The sequence below is a fragment of the Chlamydotis macqueenii genome, chromosome 2 (genome assembly GCF_036417535.1).
Source record: "Chlamydotis macqueenii isolate bChlMac1 chromosome 2, bChlMac1.mat, whole genome shotgun sequence".
NCBI lineage: Eukaryota > Metazoa > Chordata > Aves > Otidiformes > Otididae > Chlamydotis > Chlamydotis macqueenii.
Window position 1 is genome coordinate 68,490,798 of NC_141557.1, and position 19,227 is coordinate 68,510,024.

At 41.7% G+C, this 19,227-nt stretch overlaps 1 protein-coding gene across 11 annotated transcripts in view; it reads right to left on the reverse strand.

Moving 5' to 3' along the window:
* Window positions 1–19,227, reverse strand: part of ATXN1 (ataxin 1) — a 221,949-nt gene that overhangs the window by 189,681 nt on the left and 13,041 nt on the right. For 2 of the 11 annotated variants that reach the window (XR_015257613.1, XR_015257614.1), the window contains exon 3: window positions 3,163–3,261. The exons of the other annotated variants lie outside the window; for them this stretch is intronic. The gene's annotated coding sequence lies outside the window, so the exon portion shown is untranslated. The remainder of the gene's footprint in view (window positions 1–3,162; window positions 3,262–19,227) is intronic. 11 annotated transcript variants of the gene reach the window in all.

The following is a 19,227-nucleotide window of genomic DNA, read 5'->3' on the forward strand; positions in this document are numbered from 1 at the left end:
GGACAGACCCCTGGGGAATCTCACTCACTCCACTCTTGCAGTTTAACAGCAAACCATGAATAACTACTCTGAATAGCGCCTGGTGAAATTCCGTGCACCCACATTACAGACTGGCTGACCAGACACCCAGCCTGCTTCAAAGAAAGCTGTGTTAGAAAGCATCCAGAGCCCCTCCATTAAAAAAAAGGGAGTAATTTCTATCAGACAGAGAGGTCCAATTACATTGTCATAGGCACTGTTGGAAAGTCTTTGCTAAACACCGCCACAAAAACGTAATGTGTGCTGATAAGAAGAATAGGAGGGTTGATAACCAAGCTTTAGGATGACAGGAAGAACTTCAGCTGAACTGAAACAGCCGGGAGCCTGACTTTGCTTCCAGCAAGAGAGGGGCTCAGAAGAAGCAAACTGAAACACAGTATAAAAATGACAGGAATTTTGTACCTGCCATCAGCTGCTGCCAACTTATCAGTTAAAGAAGCTACCATCACAGAGGTGTGGTTTTGGTTTAGGGCTTTTTTTTAAAAAAACAAAAAAAAACAAAAAACACACACATTTTCTTAGGTCTTCCAGATGGTTTCTGAATTGCACTCCTTACTACTCCCTAATAGCCTATCCTGTTCAGGGATCGCAACCAGGCCAGACAGACCGCAAAGACTATGGCTCCCAAAACCCAGATTAATACTTCAACCAACCACTGAAAGCATCCCCAGCCCCACCCCAGCACTAGGAGAAACAAGTGGCAGCTGCTGGTGCCTGAAAGAGGGAGAAAGGGTAAGTTCCATGGAAAGTGAAAGGTGACGCAGCTTTCCAAGGCTGGCTCCCTCTGCTTGCCAAAATAGCAATGCCCTGCCCACGCCTTACTCCGACTTCTGACGAAGATGCGCTTGCTTCCCAGGAGAGTTTACTCTCGCAATGCAGATGTGCTTCACTGAGGCAATCGCATTCTGTTGCGTAACGCGACTCGGAATCAAACAGTAAATGCTATTTGGTGCATTTTTAAAATGTAAACCAGAAGTTACTGCAGAGCTCAGTGACACTGTGAAGAATGTTAACACTATGATTTTAGCAGGGAAGAACATCTCACTTCCTCCCTCCTCCCATAGCTTACTCTCGAGCCGTAATTTTGCTAAATTGTTTTGTACTTGCCAGTGAAATACAAAGTCACACATCTGTGTGACTTTCATTTTATCTTCGCTGACTGTGGGTAGCATCACCTCAGGACCTAATGCAGCCGCACCAGCAGCAGCTGCAGGGCAGCTCTGGGAAGAACCTGGCAAGTGACTGCACTGAGGTGCACAGCTGAACCATTCATCTCATGTCCTACAGAACTAGAGCAGCAAAGAAAAAAAAAACAAAAAAAAAAACAAACAAAAAACTCTAAAAAAAAAAATCAGGAAAAGAACCCACAACCACCCATTTCCAGTCCCCTACGCAAATCAGAAGGAACAACACTGCAGATGCTGAGGCATCCTTTGAATAGAAATATACATACATTTAGATTCTTCTTATCGTTTCCAGGATTTGCACAATGCTATTCCTCTTTAGAGGAATACAGGTCTTTTCTAAAATATATTATGCATAACCTAGTTTTCCACAGCGGAAAACTCACCAAGGGAATACTGTTTGCTCATGTCAGAAATGTATCCCGAAATTGCAGCAATTTATAGCCTTATTTTCATTGACAAAAGAAATAATATCATTCTCTTCTGACAAACACCAGTACACTGAAAAAGTAAAATGTCTATAAACAGGTATCAAATAAAGCAGCTATCAATTACTGGAACAAAATTTCAATTAAATAATACGTTAAGTAAAAAAAAAGACTGAAGTAAAAACAAGCCACATAATCTGAAACCAAAATAAAAATCTGTCTATCATGCCAAAGCAGAAAAACACAATTCAGACCACTAAAATACCACAACCTGTTAAATGACTGATCATCTAATTATTTGTAAAGCTCCAAGCTCCCAAGCCAAACCCAGAGATTCAAAGTACTCAGGCACATGCCAAAGTACGTTTGTATTTTTAAAACATTTTTTATGTGACAGAGAGCTTAAAATTCTGGAACTGTTCACATACACCTCTACAATGACTTCTTTTTTAAGGGAAAATACTAAGAAAGCAATCTGCACTGTCCACATTTTAGTACTACAAATCAAACCAGCATTCAGCCTAAGCTGAATACATTTTTCTGGAGACACATCAGAAAGAACCCTGAGGATTAGTCCTAACACAAAAGGATGAGGGAGTTGCCTGCTGTCATCCTGCCAATTTTGCAGAACAGAAGAGTTAGCAAATGAGGCATGAAAAGATGTGAGCAAAGAAACTCACACCTGCAAAAAAAAAGCAGCAATATCAAGTGTGCAAGAAAATCACAGTAAGTAGTATCAGGCCCAATCACAAGAACTGCTGACCAGCTGAAAGTCATTTTGGCCTCAGCAGGAAATACCTAGCACCCTTAAGGCTAATTAAACTTATAAGCCATCCTAATTTAATGCTATAAATTAAATTTAAATATTCAGCACTTAACTTTTTAAGGCTCTGGCCTTCAATCTGAATCAACACTAAGGCATCAGCACTGGCTGAAGCTCTAGCTACATCACAAAAATCTTCCTGGGTGCCTCTGTTTCTATCTGTTTCCATAATGTAAAGGTTAGGATACAGTTCTCTCTTTTTTAAATTCCTTAGACTGATAGTGATAGCAATATCAAATATACTTTACTGTTTTAGGAAAAGCCCAAAAGCTCCTGTTTTGGACTTTGAAAAGCTCTTGTTAACGCAGCTCATGGCTTTCAGAGTTCAATGACAAACGGAGAGCATTATTCAACTGTGTGGATGCACACTCACACATGTGCAGGCAAAGTGAAGAAGAAAGAGGCACACACTCTATATCGTAACTCTCCGAACCTGAACAAGGCAACAAACCACATTCAGTGCAGAGGGACAGTCATGTTATGAAAACACCGAGTTGACTCAACGCCACCATGTCTAGCAAGGTGGGCTGACAGGTTTCATATGGCAAAGGCTACCTCTAGGGGAGGGGGAAAGCTGAGGTGGGGATGAAGAGTCCTGCATCTGCCTGGAGACACCTTAAAAGTCACTTTAATTAATCTGACACATAAGATTAAATTAAAAAAATAGGGAACAAAAAGCTTAACTTACTGAATAAGACACCACTGTAAGAGGTTTCCCCACTTTCCCTGCTGTAAAGCACTTCTGAAAAATTCAGCCACTGAGCTACTGCTTTTCTTGACCTTTTCGCTGAAAGAGAGCAGAGTAAAAACAGGAAAGAGCTAAAATGACATGCGATAAAGATGCTTCACATTAGGAAAGTCTTTCGAGTCACTGTTGCAAATTCATTCGGTGTCAGATTTGCCAATACAATGCTTGCTAATAACAGCATCAGCAGCAAAAGCGAGCGCACTGTCTCCCTGCTGTTGCAGCAACACGGTACCGACCATACCATGCAGCTATGTAGCATCTGCATCTGTTGCTAGTTTCCCACACCCAAAAGCTCACTTCATGTCTTATGATTAATTTATGATGCCCTGAGCCCCAAGAGATTTGCTCTTCTGATTGCCCTTTTCTTAACAATAATGCAAATAAACATGGAAATAAACCTATTGTCTGAGGAACCTTTCCACTAATTCTGTTATTTGGTGGTTTGGTTGATTTAGTATAGCTAGGAATCAAGAGTAAAGTGGATCGTAGCTTAATATAGAGTGTGGTTAATCCTCCCTTTGCATAATGCTGGTACACTACGGCCCAAATACCAGAGATTTATTTGATGTGTACATGCTTTCAAGCATTAGTAAACAAGTTGCAGCCCATTATGAAAGAAGAGCAGATCCAAACAGTTGTGAAGCTCGCTATGCAGTGGATTGACACTGGCAGTGCAATATGCTTGCATCTGCATGTGTACAGGCTTTATAATTTTGGAGACTATTTCACCAAGAAGTATAATTTTTTTAAAACATTACTAAAAATACGGCTGAGAACACTTCCCATGTCCTGATGCGCTATTGTCTGAAGCATGACAGAACCGGCAGAGAGAGGCACAGTCATCTTTTTTCTCTTTTTATTTAATTTATTTCTCGTAACGTAGCCAAAAAGAGGAAAAATATATACTAGAGTCTCACAAATGTACAGACACATTCATTCCCATGAAAAAAACAAAAAGCTTTTCTCACTTCTCATTTCTTATTCTTCCATTACTTTAAAGAATATGCTACAGAACATACAGAAGTACTTACCAAATATCATAGAATTTTTTACTTTACTAGACCTATCAAATAAATTATTATCCTACATTCTGTTACTAGAACTTTTGTTGTTGTTGTCATTCGTGTTCTAATTAAAACAAATTGTTCCTTCAGAAGCTGGTTGTAAGAGCAAAATATTAACTTAAACAAAAATTATGTTTCATAATGAAGTTTCAAGCAACGATACAGTAGAAGCACTTAAGTGCACAGAAGTTACTTACATATGGCAGTGCTCCCTGGATAAGAGACCCAGTCTTAGTCTACAGTATTTTAACCCACAAAGGCAAAACCACCCAAGCTGTACTGTTAGGTATCAATAAGCCATTCTCACAATACAGTGCATATTTTCTGCCCAGCAGAAGAAACATGATCCTACGCTCAAGCACTAGCTTTAGAGGACAGTACCTAACTCCACATACGTACGTGATTTTCAGCAATTCTCCCCATGTTTATACCACACTCACTGGCCCCCTACTTAGGCTACAACTGGACATTATCAGTCACTTGCAGTCTCTGGCCTAGATTTTATCCTGTTCTGTGCTGAACACCAACTTGAGATGACTCAGAAACAGTTGCCTCTAGTTTTTTCCCCCTTAATAAATGAAGAAGCCTCGACAGAGGTAGAGAGAAAGCTGGGGCTGGATGGGGAAAGACCTTTCAGACAGTAATTCAAAAATCTCATCTACAGGGGTGTAGAAAACCTACGCTCCTGGAGCGAGTTCTTCAGATGGAGCCTGAAATCTTGGTAGCAACTATAAAATGGACATAAAAGCATATGCCTGTGAAGGAGGTGCCGTGAGAACAAACACATCTGTGACTGAGAGACGCCAGGATACCACAAAAAAGTAACACAGTACGAAGGGAGGATGCCAGTGTCTCAGATAAGCAGTTATGGCCATGTTTACTTAAACTGTTCTGCTGAGTTGTTCCCATTTCAGGCAGAAAACTTTGATTTAAGGAAGAGACTTGCAGTTCTGTCTTCGTATTTTTTTTCCCTTCAAAGCATGAAAGAACTTCCTTTTTCAAAACCAAATTAACAAAGTTTACGTCCAAATCCTCTCAGTCCCAAAAATCTCAAATTTGAACCAGTTAGTACAGCCAAATGCTCCAACAATGTACTTAATAGCCTGTCATATTTCTAATGCCCTACTGCCTGAAGTCTATGATCTGAAAAACCAGCCAAGCACACCCACCCAAGAGCAATGACTGCTACAGGGGAGATTCTGTTATCTCCCTTTGCTGTGGCCCTCTGCCACCGCTGGCATGACCAGACCAGGGACTCTCCAGTTGCAGAGCGCAGGCACGCAGACCACCTCTCTGGCAGGAAGAAGCCTGAAGCAAGGAGGCAAATTAAAACCGAAAGTTGGAGTGCCAAGTGTGGAGCTGCTCTTTCAAACTTAAGGTCCTGCAGTTTTATGGGTGTGTTTTAATACTTGATTTTATTGAACCCTCCCTTCTCCTAGCTTACTGCTTCCCTCATACCACTTAGGGTTCCTCCCATTCATTCCTACTTCACATCCTTCAGGCTGGAAGATTAGGCAGATCGCTTCCCCAGTTCAACTGCTAATAAACTCAATGGAAAAACTCCCTTGACGCCAGTGGGGACCAGAGCAAGCACTTGCCCCAAGCTCCAGTAAGAGCATCCTGTACACCCAGCAGCACTTCTCCCTAGTTGGCCTAAAGGATGCTTGGGAAAAGAATTTTGATGCAGATTTCACAGTTGCTGGTCATGACACTGGAAAATAGAGTTCATGCTGTCTCCTGACAAAAAGCCACACCGCATGTTCTTCTATATAAGGCATACATGTAGGAAAGTAAAAATATCTTTTCTAGTAAGTTATGCAAAGCAGAAACAGCTCCTGGTACTATTACAGCTGACTGGAAGCTAAAATGATACTAATTATGCAGTTCACTTGAACTCCAGCAAGGCTCCATGAGTCCTAGCTGTCCTAGCGCGTGACAAATGCTGCCTGAGCAAAGCCCCCGGCGGGCATCTCCCTGCCACCATGCACAGGCAAGGCCCACCAAAGCACTAGGAGAACACAACTAGGAAGGGCAGGCAGCTTTCCTGCCTGCCCCGCGGGCACAACCTGCTGCTCCTTCTCTGTCGCCCTGCACCACGGCACCAATGGTCATGGGACAGGAGCAAGGCCATGCCCATATGAGTGAGAATTTACTCCCATACGTGGCACAACCCAGTGCTTCATCTCAGACTTTTCTAAGCATCAAACCTCCTGCTGAAGAGCATTTTCCACTCTCTTGTCAGCCTGACTGTTCAAGATTAAGCAAAGATGCAGATGACTCCGCAGCTTGTTCCACATTGTCATGCCAGTGGGTTGCTGTGAATTCGCAATGAAGCAAGAGGCGGCACGCTCAGATACGAACCAGGCTGAACTTTGAGGACTGGTTTCTCCTGTTTCAAGCCATCTACCAGAGTTGCAGTGAAATTTTTAAAAAGCTGTCAGAGATAGCACAAAAAAAGAGTAAAAAAAAAAAGTAAAAAAGGATTATTTGCATAATACCTAAATAATGAAATGAAGGCTTTTTCACTTCCACACTTCAGTATCTGAAAAATGGCCAGGGGAGTATTACCATTTACTACAAGGTTTGATGAATGGATGGATTCCCACAAACACTGACAGTAACAGTTTATTCCCTTTCATAAGCAAAACAAGTAGAAAATATTTTACTTCGAAGGATGATTTTTCCAGCAAACTCTCAAGTTCTCTGAAAACAGTCATAAATACAACACTGCTCGCAGAATGTTTGGTACAGATGATGTTGTCTGTCAAACATTAATTTTAAAACAAATTCACCGAGGTACCCTACTGTGTTTTCAAAGTAATCCAGTTTAATTACCTTATTAGATCAATAAAGAGCTTTGGATATCAAAAAATTGCACATATATTCAAAGAGAAAGACAGAGATATCAATCAACTGAAAACATACAGGAAAGAAGCAGGAGAAATTATGTGAAAATGAAAAAAAATATAATTCATAAGCTACAAAACAATCAGCACACCAAAAAGGTAACTTCATGATCTCACTTCACCTGTGGAAAGGCTGAGCAAGCTTTCAATATTTTTCCATTTCTAAGCTCCCTAAGGTTTTCCAAATAAAAGCGAAGCCCTCCACAGAGCGACGGGGCATCAGCCGACAGCCAGCGTGCTTTCCCGAGTGACTGGTCTTCCTTCAGAGGCAGGCTCTCAGTGAACTGCTTCACAGACCACAGTCTCTGGTCACTACTGCCACCACGGAGTACAAACTAAAAACCACCATTACATTGCAAAACAATTAACCAATGTAACCAATAATGACTTGCAGTACGCAGCCTCCAGCAAAGACTGCAGTGGTGTGTACTTTCCCCTGCACGGTGCAGCACCCTTGTAGTCATGATACCACGTTGCACCCGGCTGCCCCAAAGGGGCAACATTCCTAAAAAGTACATAAAAATTTCGGTTATAGACATTATGCAACTTTTGGGGTGTATTTAAACAAACTCCAGGCTTACCAATTAGTTGCCTTAAATATTTTCTGGGTGTCCTGAAACTCTACAGAAAGTGTACAGGCCTGCAAGCAGCCCCCACATGCCTCGCCCCTCTTTCTACCCCGTGCTCTAGCTGCACGCACCTGGGATAAACCTGACCCTGAAGCAGAAAAGCCCCTGTGAGGAGCAGCTGCTGTTCTGGTGTGGCACCTCACCGCAAGCCCACCGGTCACGGCTGCAGGAAACGCAGTGGGGCTGGGGTTCAGAAAGGCAGGCAGAGCAGGGGAAGCAGCCAGCTTCGAGTGCCCATGGGGAGATGCGGGTGCTGGTGTCCATCCAGGAGCCTTGCAGCCAGGGGAAAGCACAAGGCTCTCCCTGACCCCAAAAGCTTCCAGAGAGGCTCAGTAGGCCCTGCCACCAGCATCTCCTCAGACTGGGAAAGATGGAGTTCACAGGTAAGCCACGGATATTATTTCAGGGCTAATGGGTGCTCACTGCAAACACAGTACAGCTCCCTCAAGGGTGGAGCAGGGGCAGGAAACACCCCTCGGGAAGTCAAACGTCCAAAATAGGGTGGACTTGCTTAAGGTGGGGGACAGATTTATCACTAAAGCTAGCTGGATTCCCACAGGAGTAAGATACAGGTGTAATGGATGCTTTTCTATTTGGTGTTCTTTATCACAGAAAAATCTCACAAGTACCATACAGAAAACAAAACAGTCCCATCGAAATGCAACAGCAAAGGGCGGGCAGGGGCAGACAGGAAAAACGAAAATCTAGTCGCCTGCTCCTAGGCACTTCCCCATCCCTCAGCAGTACGCAGGCAGGGGAGGCCCCAGCTTGCACAGTTGCAGGTGCAAGACCCCTAGCACTTCCACAACACACCCCCCCGGTCTCCAAAATGTCCCCCCTGGGAAGGACAGATGTCAATCTGCGCTCCCAGGGTTTGAAGCTCTACTCCCAAGGAAGCTCTGACCAGAGGCATGAGCGACTTTTTTCTCCTTGGGCAACTGATGTCAAGTGAAATATCTCCAGATTAAACTAAATTAGCTTGTGATTTTGCATGCACCTCTCCCTAGCTATCACTTTTTCTAAAAGTCAGGGTAATAAACCACACTCGGGGAGGCACAACATTCAGCTAACAAGCTTCAGTACTTCACAGGTATTAATAAACAGGACAGCAACAATATGAAAAAAAACTTTCTAGGTCACAGTCCTGATCATAAGGTTTTAAAATCACTAGCTAGGAAACCCACTCCTCAGCTGGTTACTGGTTCAGCTTTGAAAGTAAATATTTACTAATTACTTAGTAGAGGGAAGTTGTGGACAGTTACACCTTGGGGTATTTCTAGAAATGACAACTATTTTAAAATGCAAATTCACAAATTCTGCAAGTATCTAGTATCTGAGTATCTAGTGTACATCCTGGCCACATACCATATTGCTAGTAAATACCATAGTGCAAACAGTTTTTCCAAGACTACATATATCCCCAGTGGCACATTAGAATGCAGTTTTAAACAATAATACAAAGATAAAACCATGTTGTATATGGCATACTTTGGATCAGTTACCATATGCTCTGTCAATAATCTATGGATTAATAGGGCCCTGATGTACAATAACACATTGGCCATTCACAGTTCCATGGAAGATTATTCAATTCACCATGAAAATTAGCTCAGGATTAGGCATATGTCACAGTTTTTCATTCATATTTTTAACTTGGTCAGCTCTAATATACTGCAGGTGGGGTTTAGGGGTTTTTTTTATTCTTATTCTTTAAAGGTCTGATCCTAATTCTATTAATTCGCACTAACATCAAGGGAGCAGGTTCAGGCTCTAAATCAGAAGATTAATGTTATCTCAACAATTTAGTTCTGTGTCCCTATGAGCCACTATACTAGAGCATTAAAAAAAAAAAAAGAAAAGAAAAAGAAAAATATTAAGTTAATTTAACCTATTATCCTACCACTGACAGTAGATGTAGCTGATACTTTGGGAAACAGCTGAAGAAATAGAGAAAGTATATGATGCAAAAGAAGTTATTTGTTTCAGTATGATTACTCCCAGTTTGGGCTGTGTTTCTAGGCAGCTCAAAATCAAGATGCTTTTCTAAATCTTGGCATTAGGAATAGGCAGTAAAATAGATATCTATATAATCATGTACAACAGCAATCCATCTTGTAACATGCCAAAGTCTCATGAGTATTTTATTTTCTTGGTTTTTATTTAGAACAAAGGTCTGGATAGTTGGGTGAACAGCTGGCTATAAAATAAAACATCATTTACTAGTTACAACCTAATTTAAGGTGTGGGAGATTCACCTTCCACTTTTCATAGCTCTAGAGGCTCCCCATACTATCACTAGCATTTGTGCCTGGGCAAAATTACTTCAAAATAACAACAAACTGGAGCGCTTCCAGGACAACATTTTCCATCCACTCTGTACACATGTTGTGAATCACCGTACAAACAGCAAAGCCCTGGAGAGTCAGATCTCCCCATGTTACTATCTTGTCCGGATCTCCTTAGTGAAAATGAACCTGTCCCTAACAATTCAACACCTTGGGCAGGCTAAAATGCCATTGGTATCAACTGAGGGTCAGGAGTCTGCCCAATTTGTATACGCACAGCGGCAGAAGGGGATTTGCGTTTCTTAATAAAAGTGCTGTTGTTTCACCCTTTGGAGAGGAACACTGATGACTGCCAGGGTTCCCCAACATCCCGCTGCAAAAGGTACCTCAGAGGGGTTGTCTCTGTGTAGGTTACCACAACTGAGACACAAAGGCATTGCAACAGTTCCAGTGACCCAATTTGCAGCACCTACAACCATGAGTATACAAATATTTCAGAAGTTAAACTGCATTTCGGTTTTGGTTGGTTGGTTTTTAAACACATATCTACCCTTTTAATTTTTCTAGTAAGCAGTTTGTGCAGAGAGGCGTATTATACAGTACAAGAGTACACTAAAATTGCATTTGCATTCTGAAGAGAGAAGTTACCATTAATCACACCTGAAAATAAGAGTCTGAAAGTGCAAGATATATTTTTGAAGGGAAAAAAGAAGTCACAACTACCAAAACACTTTCAGAAAGGAGGCTGCCAAACTTTTCCTTCCTGTCTCCCAAAAATGAAAACTCCTTTAACTAGCTTGTACATAGCTAAACAGCTAGAATCAAACTGGTGCAAACTACACCAGTAGTACATAGCCAAAAAAGTGCTCTACATACTCTGTGATAACGAATTTTGGAAAGCAATGTACCTACCAGCACTATCACCAGCTAAGTGACTTTCCAAATCACCTACGTAACAACACAACTGTCAAAAGCTATCAAGAGATTTATCACAGTGAGGTACCATCCACAACAACACTGCACTACGCAGAGCAACAGAAGAGAAATACTCCTGTTCTTCACGTGGCCTCTTCTGTTTGCAAAGTATCATTAGTGATTTTCACCAGTCTCCATCCTTATTTCGCACTCTCTTTGGGGGAAGTCTGTTATGCTGTGAATGTAAAGAGCTCCTTGGGCTCCATCATGCAGGTAGGCGCAACTGACTGCGTATTTGTACGTGAAGTGCTGTATTCTCCTGATCTCACCACACCTTTTTATAAGAACCAGGCAAGCCAAAATGAACTTACAGTAAGGGACTGTGCACATGCTCACCTGCACACAGACGTGGGTAGAGTAAGCTTGTTGGTTATTAAAAAGTGAAAGTCAGTCCTGCTTTATGCTTAGGAAAGAAAGGTCTCTCTCTAATAATGTAACCAAATCCTGACATTAGAAAAGTTAACTTACAATACATCTCAAGCAAGTTTGAGAAAGGCCAGTAAAGACTACACAACTCCACGCATCTTTTCTTGAACACACATATACTCATGTATTTGTACAAGTGAATCCCAAACACTTTGTAGCCCTGTGCTACTAACCTTTTGAGAGTGTTTTCGTCAAATAGCAAATGGGGGAGGAGGAGGGAAGACAGAAATGACAGAAAAAAATCTCTTTGCTTCCAACTTTACCTGTGTAAGGATATTCCCAAAACTGGATACAGAATGTCCTGTCCTGAAAGGTAATTTTGGCCCAGTTTTCATAAGGCATTTCTTCAAACTATCTGAAGGGCTTTAAAACTTTTCTGTCTTTAACTGATGAAAATGCTGTCCTTCCTCCTGCAGTTCTGGCATTCTTTGTGGTGAGACTGTGTCAGTATCAATATTAATATTCAAATGTCAAGTTTGTGACACTACATTTCCTGTGCTATTTAAAGCGTGCAGAACAATTATTATCCGTGAAATATTAAACAGTAAATTTTTGCTACCTGCTTACAATTTCAGCAGCCCTAGCTGTGACAGAACAGCACGTCCACCAGTCACATGCAATTTTACATAGAGATGTATCGTTCAGCTTTTCCGGCAGTACTCATACGTTTCCCCAAGTTGGCTTTTGTTGTTTTTAGCAAAGCTACACATTTATTCCTTTTCTGAAGTGCAACTGAGCCTGAATATCAATCGAATTTATAGCATTTAGTATTTCAGACTTTTGTTCCACATATGTTCCCTAACTGACAGCAACTTTAACATACAGTGAACCATTGAGCGTTTTGGTTTTTTTTTTTTAATATTTATGGAATAGTAATTCTTTCCTTTATCATTTCTACTGCTCTTAAAAAAAAAAGTTTCCTTTTTGCTTTTTTCCCCTGTTTCAGTACTAAGTGGAGTCTCTTTCTTTTGTAATCATGTAGACTGTGGTTACCTATCTTTGGCTAGACGGGGTATTTTTATTATAACATGTAGATGTCTTTAAAAGCAACATACGTTAGAGCTGCACAGCTGAGAATGCCCTGAACTGTCACTCCTTCCTACCAAGCTGACAAAGTTTTGAAGAAACTTTCATATGATAGTACAAACCGAAAATAATGAATGCCTATTGCTGCATACAGAAAGGTGCATGTTAATTAAATAATTCTCCTTTTCAAAGAACAGTTTTATGAGGAATGAACAAAAACCATGTTGAGCCTTCCCTTAACAGTCAACACGACAAGCTACAGATCAAAATGTAATATCCCAAATAACTCAAGGAAACCTTTATTTTCATTGTATGGGTTGAACACATCATAAAATACTTCAGTATCATTGTACAGGTCAGTTATTTCCACTGTTCTCCCCTCCAAAACTGGAAGCCGAGTTCAGAAAGTGCACGTTTCTTTCAGTCTTAATTAACTTAACTCAAAATTTGAGCCAAAGGGGTCTGATCCCAAGCCTCCGAAAGTCAACAGGAGGAATGCCAGTGAGAACAGGGTCCAAAACAACATGTCTACAGTAGTCAACAACTCTCGAGTTACATAAATACTATACTAAATCTCTATACTGACTGGTCATCAACATTTCCATTATAATCCTTGCACTTGGGGATGTCTTGGATGCTATCCACACTTCACTCCAGCCAACTGAAAGGAATTGGTTCTGAGTGATATGAGGCACTCCCTCTCCTCCAGAGACCTGCAGACAACTAACAGAACCCTTGTTTTTCACACAAATCAAGAGGATCCTACCATCTTAGGCTGAAATATGGTTTATCTGTTTCGCTACAATGTGCTTTTGCAGGGTCATAAAAGGAAGCTTTGGTTTTGTTTCAGGAAATCAAGGGCTACTAGCTTTTTCTTGCAGTATGTCATGATGCGAAAGAATCGGGGCTAGAAATGCAACAATGAGCTTTGAACAACACCTCATGAATAACGTGCCCTGCAATTCTTCCTCATTCTTTTCACACTGCATTGAGAGCTATAAATGAAGTAATAAATAGCAAAATCCAGTCTGCCAAGATAAAAAGCCTGTCACAATTGCTTTTTTTTAAAAAACAGCAGTGGTAGTACCAACATCACAACTAGGATTCTTCCCACTCCAATCAGCAAAACCATCCTTGAATTTGATCTACTGTTGCATGCAGAAGGATGGCTATGTTTGTCTAGAGCCACTGTCCTATTATAGCCGAACTCATTATTGTAAAGTGTTTGAAGTACCTTTAGTACGACAGAAGACACAGGAAAAACAAATTCCAGTTGACAATATGCAATTCATACTAATGTTAATTAATTCACATTCACAACATAAGCTGAAGCTGTTCCAAAAAAAACCCATTATGGTATATTCTGAGAAAAAGTACTAAGAGCAAAACACAGAACTTGGCTTACTTTAACCAACCTAACAACACAACTTCCTACATCATTCCAAAATGAGCCTGAGTCTTCCTTCCCCTTCCTGCTCCTGGAGGAATGCCAGTATTTGGCCCACCAAACCACACTGATCCAGAATCAGCTCTAGAAGCAATTCTCCTTCTGCTTCTCCTTCAATTGTTAAGAGGGCCAATATTAACAGTTTTTAGGAGTGATGTGAGCAAAACACAAGTGGAACTGCTTCATGCCATAGCTGAGAGGTCTAACTGATGGAACAGGCATACACACTGCCGAGTTTTTACAGTAAAACATGATTGTTCCTTCTCTTGCCCTTACAGGACTCCTTCGCACCTACTCATTCATCTTCAGGCCTCCCTGGGCATGTGGAAGCTGAATCACATGAAGGACAGGCATTTGCAAAATGGTCATTTGCCCAAGTAAGATAAAGCCTTGCTGAGGAGAACTTGCTCAGAGACCCCAGAGCACTCTGCTCTGCAGAAGCTGGGCCAGAAACAGCATGATGGCACTAGCCATGGTGACGTGAACCCTTTGGCTCCTTCCAAGGCCAAAGCTTCTCAGTGTTTTGTCTGAGGTATTAAGACACAGAGTTTACACACTTATGTTCATAGCTGAACAGCTTTGCTCTCAGTAGTAACAACAATTTCTTTTGAAGTCCTGAACTGAAGTTAAGAGATGACCCAGCTCAGTATTCACATAACACACACCACAGCCTTTTTCCACACAAGAAGAAAAATAAAACAACTCAGCAACAAAAAGCCCAGCTACAGAGTAAACGCCACTTACACACACCACAAAAGCTCTTCTTTTCCATGCCCATCCAAGAACACACATTGTCCAAAGACTGAATACCAGCTCTCCACAAAGAACCTCTGAGCCTGCCTGAGCGTCCCAGCTCTCTGCCAGCTCTGAACAACCAGGCACTTGCACGTAACAAAACTGACCCCAGCCAGCTACAGCAACACACTTAGCACCCAGACAGCGGCTTCTTTTCCTTGCATACCTGCTTGTTCAGCTCTCTGTAAAACACACACACATGAAAACTTTGCTAGTGTGAAGGGAAATCAGTGGCTACAACTGCAAAGCGCCGCGTTGCTAGCCAGAGACGAAGAGCACGCAATCCGATGCTGAATGACTGCCAGCAAGGAGGAGTCCCAGCTTAAGGCCTCAAAACCACTTGAAAAACTGTTGCCTGGCTGATTACATCCCTGCTGAAAGGGTAAGGCTTCAGAGCGGTGCGCACAGCAGATTAGACGCATGGCTCCCGCGCACCACCAGCAGAAGCTGCGGATCTGACACGCCACACGTACTCTGCAAAGACACCCTGGTGCATACTCGCACCGTAACGCGCCTCGGAGCTCCCCTGTTATAAAAATACTAGCCGTATCAGTGAAACCATAGTCCACGAGCAGCGACCACAATGCACGCTACACCCCCTCTGAAATTAACTGGCCCGTCAGAAATTTTTAAAACCACGTGAAGGATGTGGTAAAACTCCTATCAAAAAAACAGTAAGGGCAGTGTCTCTGGAAAAAAAAGGGACAATTTGGCATTTGCAGAGTGTACAAGATGTCTTCATACACTTTCCTGATTCCTTGCCAGTAACTATTCAAAAACGACCACTTAACAAGCAAACAGGTCTTCAGCACAACAAATAATAAAAAAGAGAGCAAAGCTTGTGCTATTTAAATACCATGAAACATTCTGCTAATCATGCACAGATGGAAGTACAGACGCTTCTGCCAGACGCCTTGTTCAGAAACTTTGCTCTATTTTTAATTATTTCATGCACAGAGGACCTGTTTGCTGATTAAAAGGGCACTGCCTTTAGAAGGACTCCATCAATATGGAGTCTAGCCTTGTTTTTCATGGAGGATTTAAAAAGTAGCAACTCGTATCTCCAAGTTCCTGCATCAGTTTTTATACTCTTACAAGCATGTGATTGTTTTTCTTCAGATGTTTCTCTCACCTTGGGAAACTGTCTAAGTATGGGAAAAGTGAAACTAACTATATGCAAGCTATTGTTTAAATACACTGAGTAAATCCATTTGGAAAACGTGTATTTTTCTCTAATATCCTTTAGATTGCATCTTTGTTGCTGTTACGTGTAACGAGAAGGGGTATCCATTTTCAGATAAAAGCATTATTTTTTGCAATTTTCCTTTCAATCAAAAGCCTAGTTTTTTTGAGAAAATGTATCATCTCCGAAATGATAAGCCAAAATACTTATTGGGTTTTTTAAAATCTACTATAACCACATTATCATTACAATAGCCAGGTCTTAGCAAAAACACAGTGATACACAAAGAAAAAAAAAAAAAAAACCTCACATTTTTTCACTTCATACCTTTTGTGAACTTCACTCATTCTAGTGGTACGGTGCTTCATTCCTGTACTTCTCCATAGCAGTCCAGGAATTTTTCCCTCACTGAAGAGCCTCATTCAAAATGCTTACTGTGTTCAGTTTCTTTTCTTTTTCTGAATGAAGTGCTCTTCAAACATTCTTTTTCGGTTTAGCTTACATTTTATCTTTAAAGTTTTGCAACCTGCTTCTACAGAACTCTGTCACCGGAGCAGAGTCATGGTATAAAAACAACTGGAAACCCCAGGAAAACTGCCCAACCTGTTACTTTTGCCTCATCAGTATGACATGTAAAATGGTATTACATTTTTAAAGCTTACTAATGTCAACAATTTGAAGTGCTGCTATTAACACAGTAAAAGAATCCTTTGATTAGGAGACCACATGATATGATAGTAACAGTGACCCCATTATCTTATGAACAAATTACCCAAAGGGGGTGGCTCCTGGCTCATGCTCAGGTACAGAGAAAAGAATTTTTTTTTTTCCCCACCTTGCCAGCATGTAATATTATACAAACAAATATACACAACTGATTCATTAAAGACCAGCTGACAAGCCTGAGAAGGAAGATGCCTGCTGAAGAGACACCGCAGCTGGAAGCCAGGGAAGACTGCCAGGGGCACACAGGACTGAAAATCCAATGTTCGGCCAGGGAAACGGGCACCCATAGTGAAGCTGTAAAGAAGAAATAAAGTTCTTTTTCCCATGAGGAGAAGGAGAAGGCTGTATGGAGTGAAAGGCTTGTCCAGGCAGGTCATCAGGGTTGCAAAGCTCAGAATCCAGCTATGACTAACAAGGAAGGAAAGGGGGCAGATGAAACAACATTCAGATTTGCAGTTCTGCAGAAAATTACTGAGGTATTGAACAGAAATGGATTTTAGACACACAGAAACACACACAAAAATCTAGCCAAGGGAAGGGCTAACACACAACCAAAGTACTGTCCAGGTAACCAACCTGGCAAAGGAGCCACACAAGTAGGTCAGATATGCAGCAGCAAGAACTACTGAGCACAGGAGAATCTCAGTAGAGAAGGGGGTGACGAGAAAAATTAATTGGCCAGCAATAAAAGAATAAAGACTGTGAAAGGTTAAAACTGGACAGAAGGATGAAAGAGCAAAATATTGCTTAGATTATATAAATATTAGTCCAATTCACCAATACATCCGCCTGAAGCACGGGAAGAAGACTAATGACACTTTGAGAACAGTTTTCATTCCCTTTTCACTTGGGAGGAAAAGCCAAGCGAATGCTCGACCTCTGCAGCACCAACCAAGAGGTTTCTGATCAGCAATGCTGACTTGCCAGCAACAGCGCCAAGCCCAGAGGGCCCCGAGAGCCCCTGGAGACCCCAGGCGAGATCCCACTGCTCTGTCACACCACATTTACACTCACATGGCTCCATTTACACCATCCAAGTAAGTAACAGAGGTGGGAACCAGACCCTTTATTCCACTGCTGCCTTTGGCTGAGCGCCTCGGTGCAGCGCATGACAGGCACAGTTCAAATGAAACAAGATGAGGAGCACAAAAACCCGGTCGCTGCAGCACAGGCTGTGCAGCACTACTGGTTTCATAGAGACACTCTGTCTGAGCTGTATAAACAGCACCAAACACCGCAGCCAGCCAGCTGACAGCTCAGATGAAGGCGCTTCATAGCAGAGCTGCACATGTAGCAGAAGTGTGTCTTAGTTTGCATTTCTCCCATTCCACGCAGCCAACGTGACACTCAACAAGTTCAACTCCTTAGGTAACAGAGGCGTACTTGACCGCTGCTGTTTAATGTATTTCAGATGCTTACTATAAACCTTCTAGCCACCTCAATTTTCCTCAGGGCCTTTTCTGGCTGTACTGTAAGAGATAACAACATCTGGATAATAGCGTCATGTAACTTCCACTCAGGAATTACTTTAATTCACTCAGTCACTACACACTGTGTTGCCCCTGAATCTGCCGCTGAGCTGCAATCAAAATAAACTGGCGGTGACCAACAAATGGTAGGACGTACCCATGTTGGTTTGTATCATTCTCATAGCTGAGGAACAGGCACTGGGACTGAGTTATTCTGTCACCTTGTGCAAATACAGAACAAAATACAGATTTTCACCCCTTTTTCATTCCTTCCAGTATTGTGGTATCACATATATTTTAAGTCAATACATGCTATACTTGTGTGCTATCCAAACAAACATACAGGGCAATTATTGGTCCATAAGATCCATTACCATCCTCTTTCCCTGTAAAATGGAACACAGACCTCAAAACACGTTAGAGAGACAGCACTGCCACGTCACTTATCTCCCCACAATGTAATCAATCAACTGTCAAGTTCACAAAGGAAATCACAAGTGATTTCCAAGACTGTGTCATCAACAACAAAAATATCAGGCCAGATCACAGCAGAGATCCAAGAAAATTTAGCAAGACTGATAAACAGGAAACTTGAAACTCATCCCTGATTCAAAGAGGAAACAGATAAGACCTAAGCAGAGAGGTGAAGCAGCTTCTCAGTTCTGCAGACTAGGAAATGCAAAGGCAAAGCATTTGCCCAGATTCACCAGTTCATCTTTGGCTATTCCATCAGCAAGTGTTGCTCACAGAGGAGTCACGCTAACAGAGGCCAAGATAGCTGGTGGGAAAAAAGGGAGAGAGAATCCAGAGGAAAAAAATACAAAATCTAGGATGTATTAGTTCTCTCATTGGTAATACAGTAGGGGGGAAGGTACCATTTCATTTGGGTGTCAGCAAGACAACTGCAGTTATCAGCAGAGGAACCTTCACTGGATGGTAATGAGCTGGGTTTGTTTTAAACCAGACGGTCAAATCTTAAGACATTATTAATATGCAATTAAAAACTTGTATTAGCTGAAAGATCATGTTCACAACATTTGCAGTGTAGTCTTTTACTTGCAGAATATTGACAGA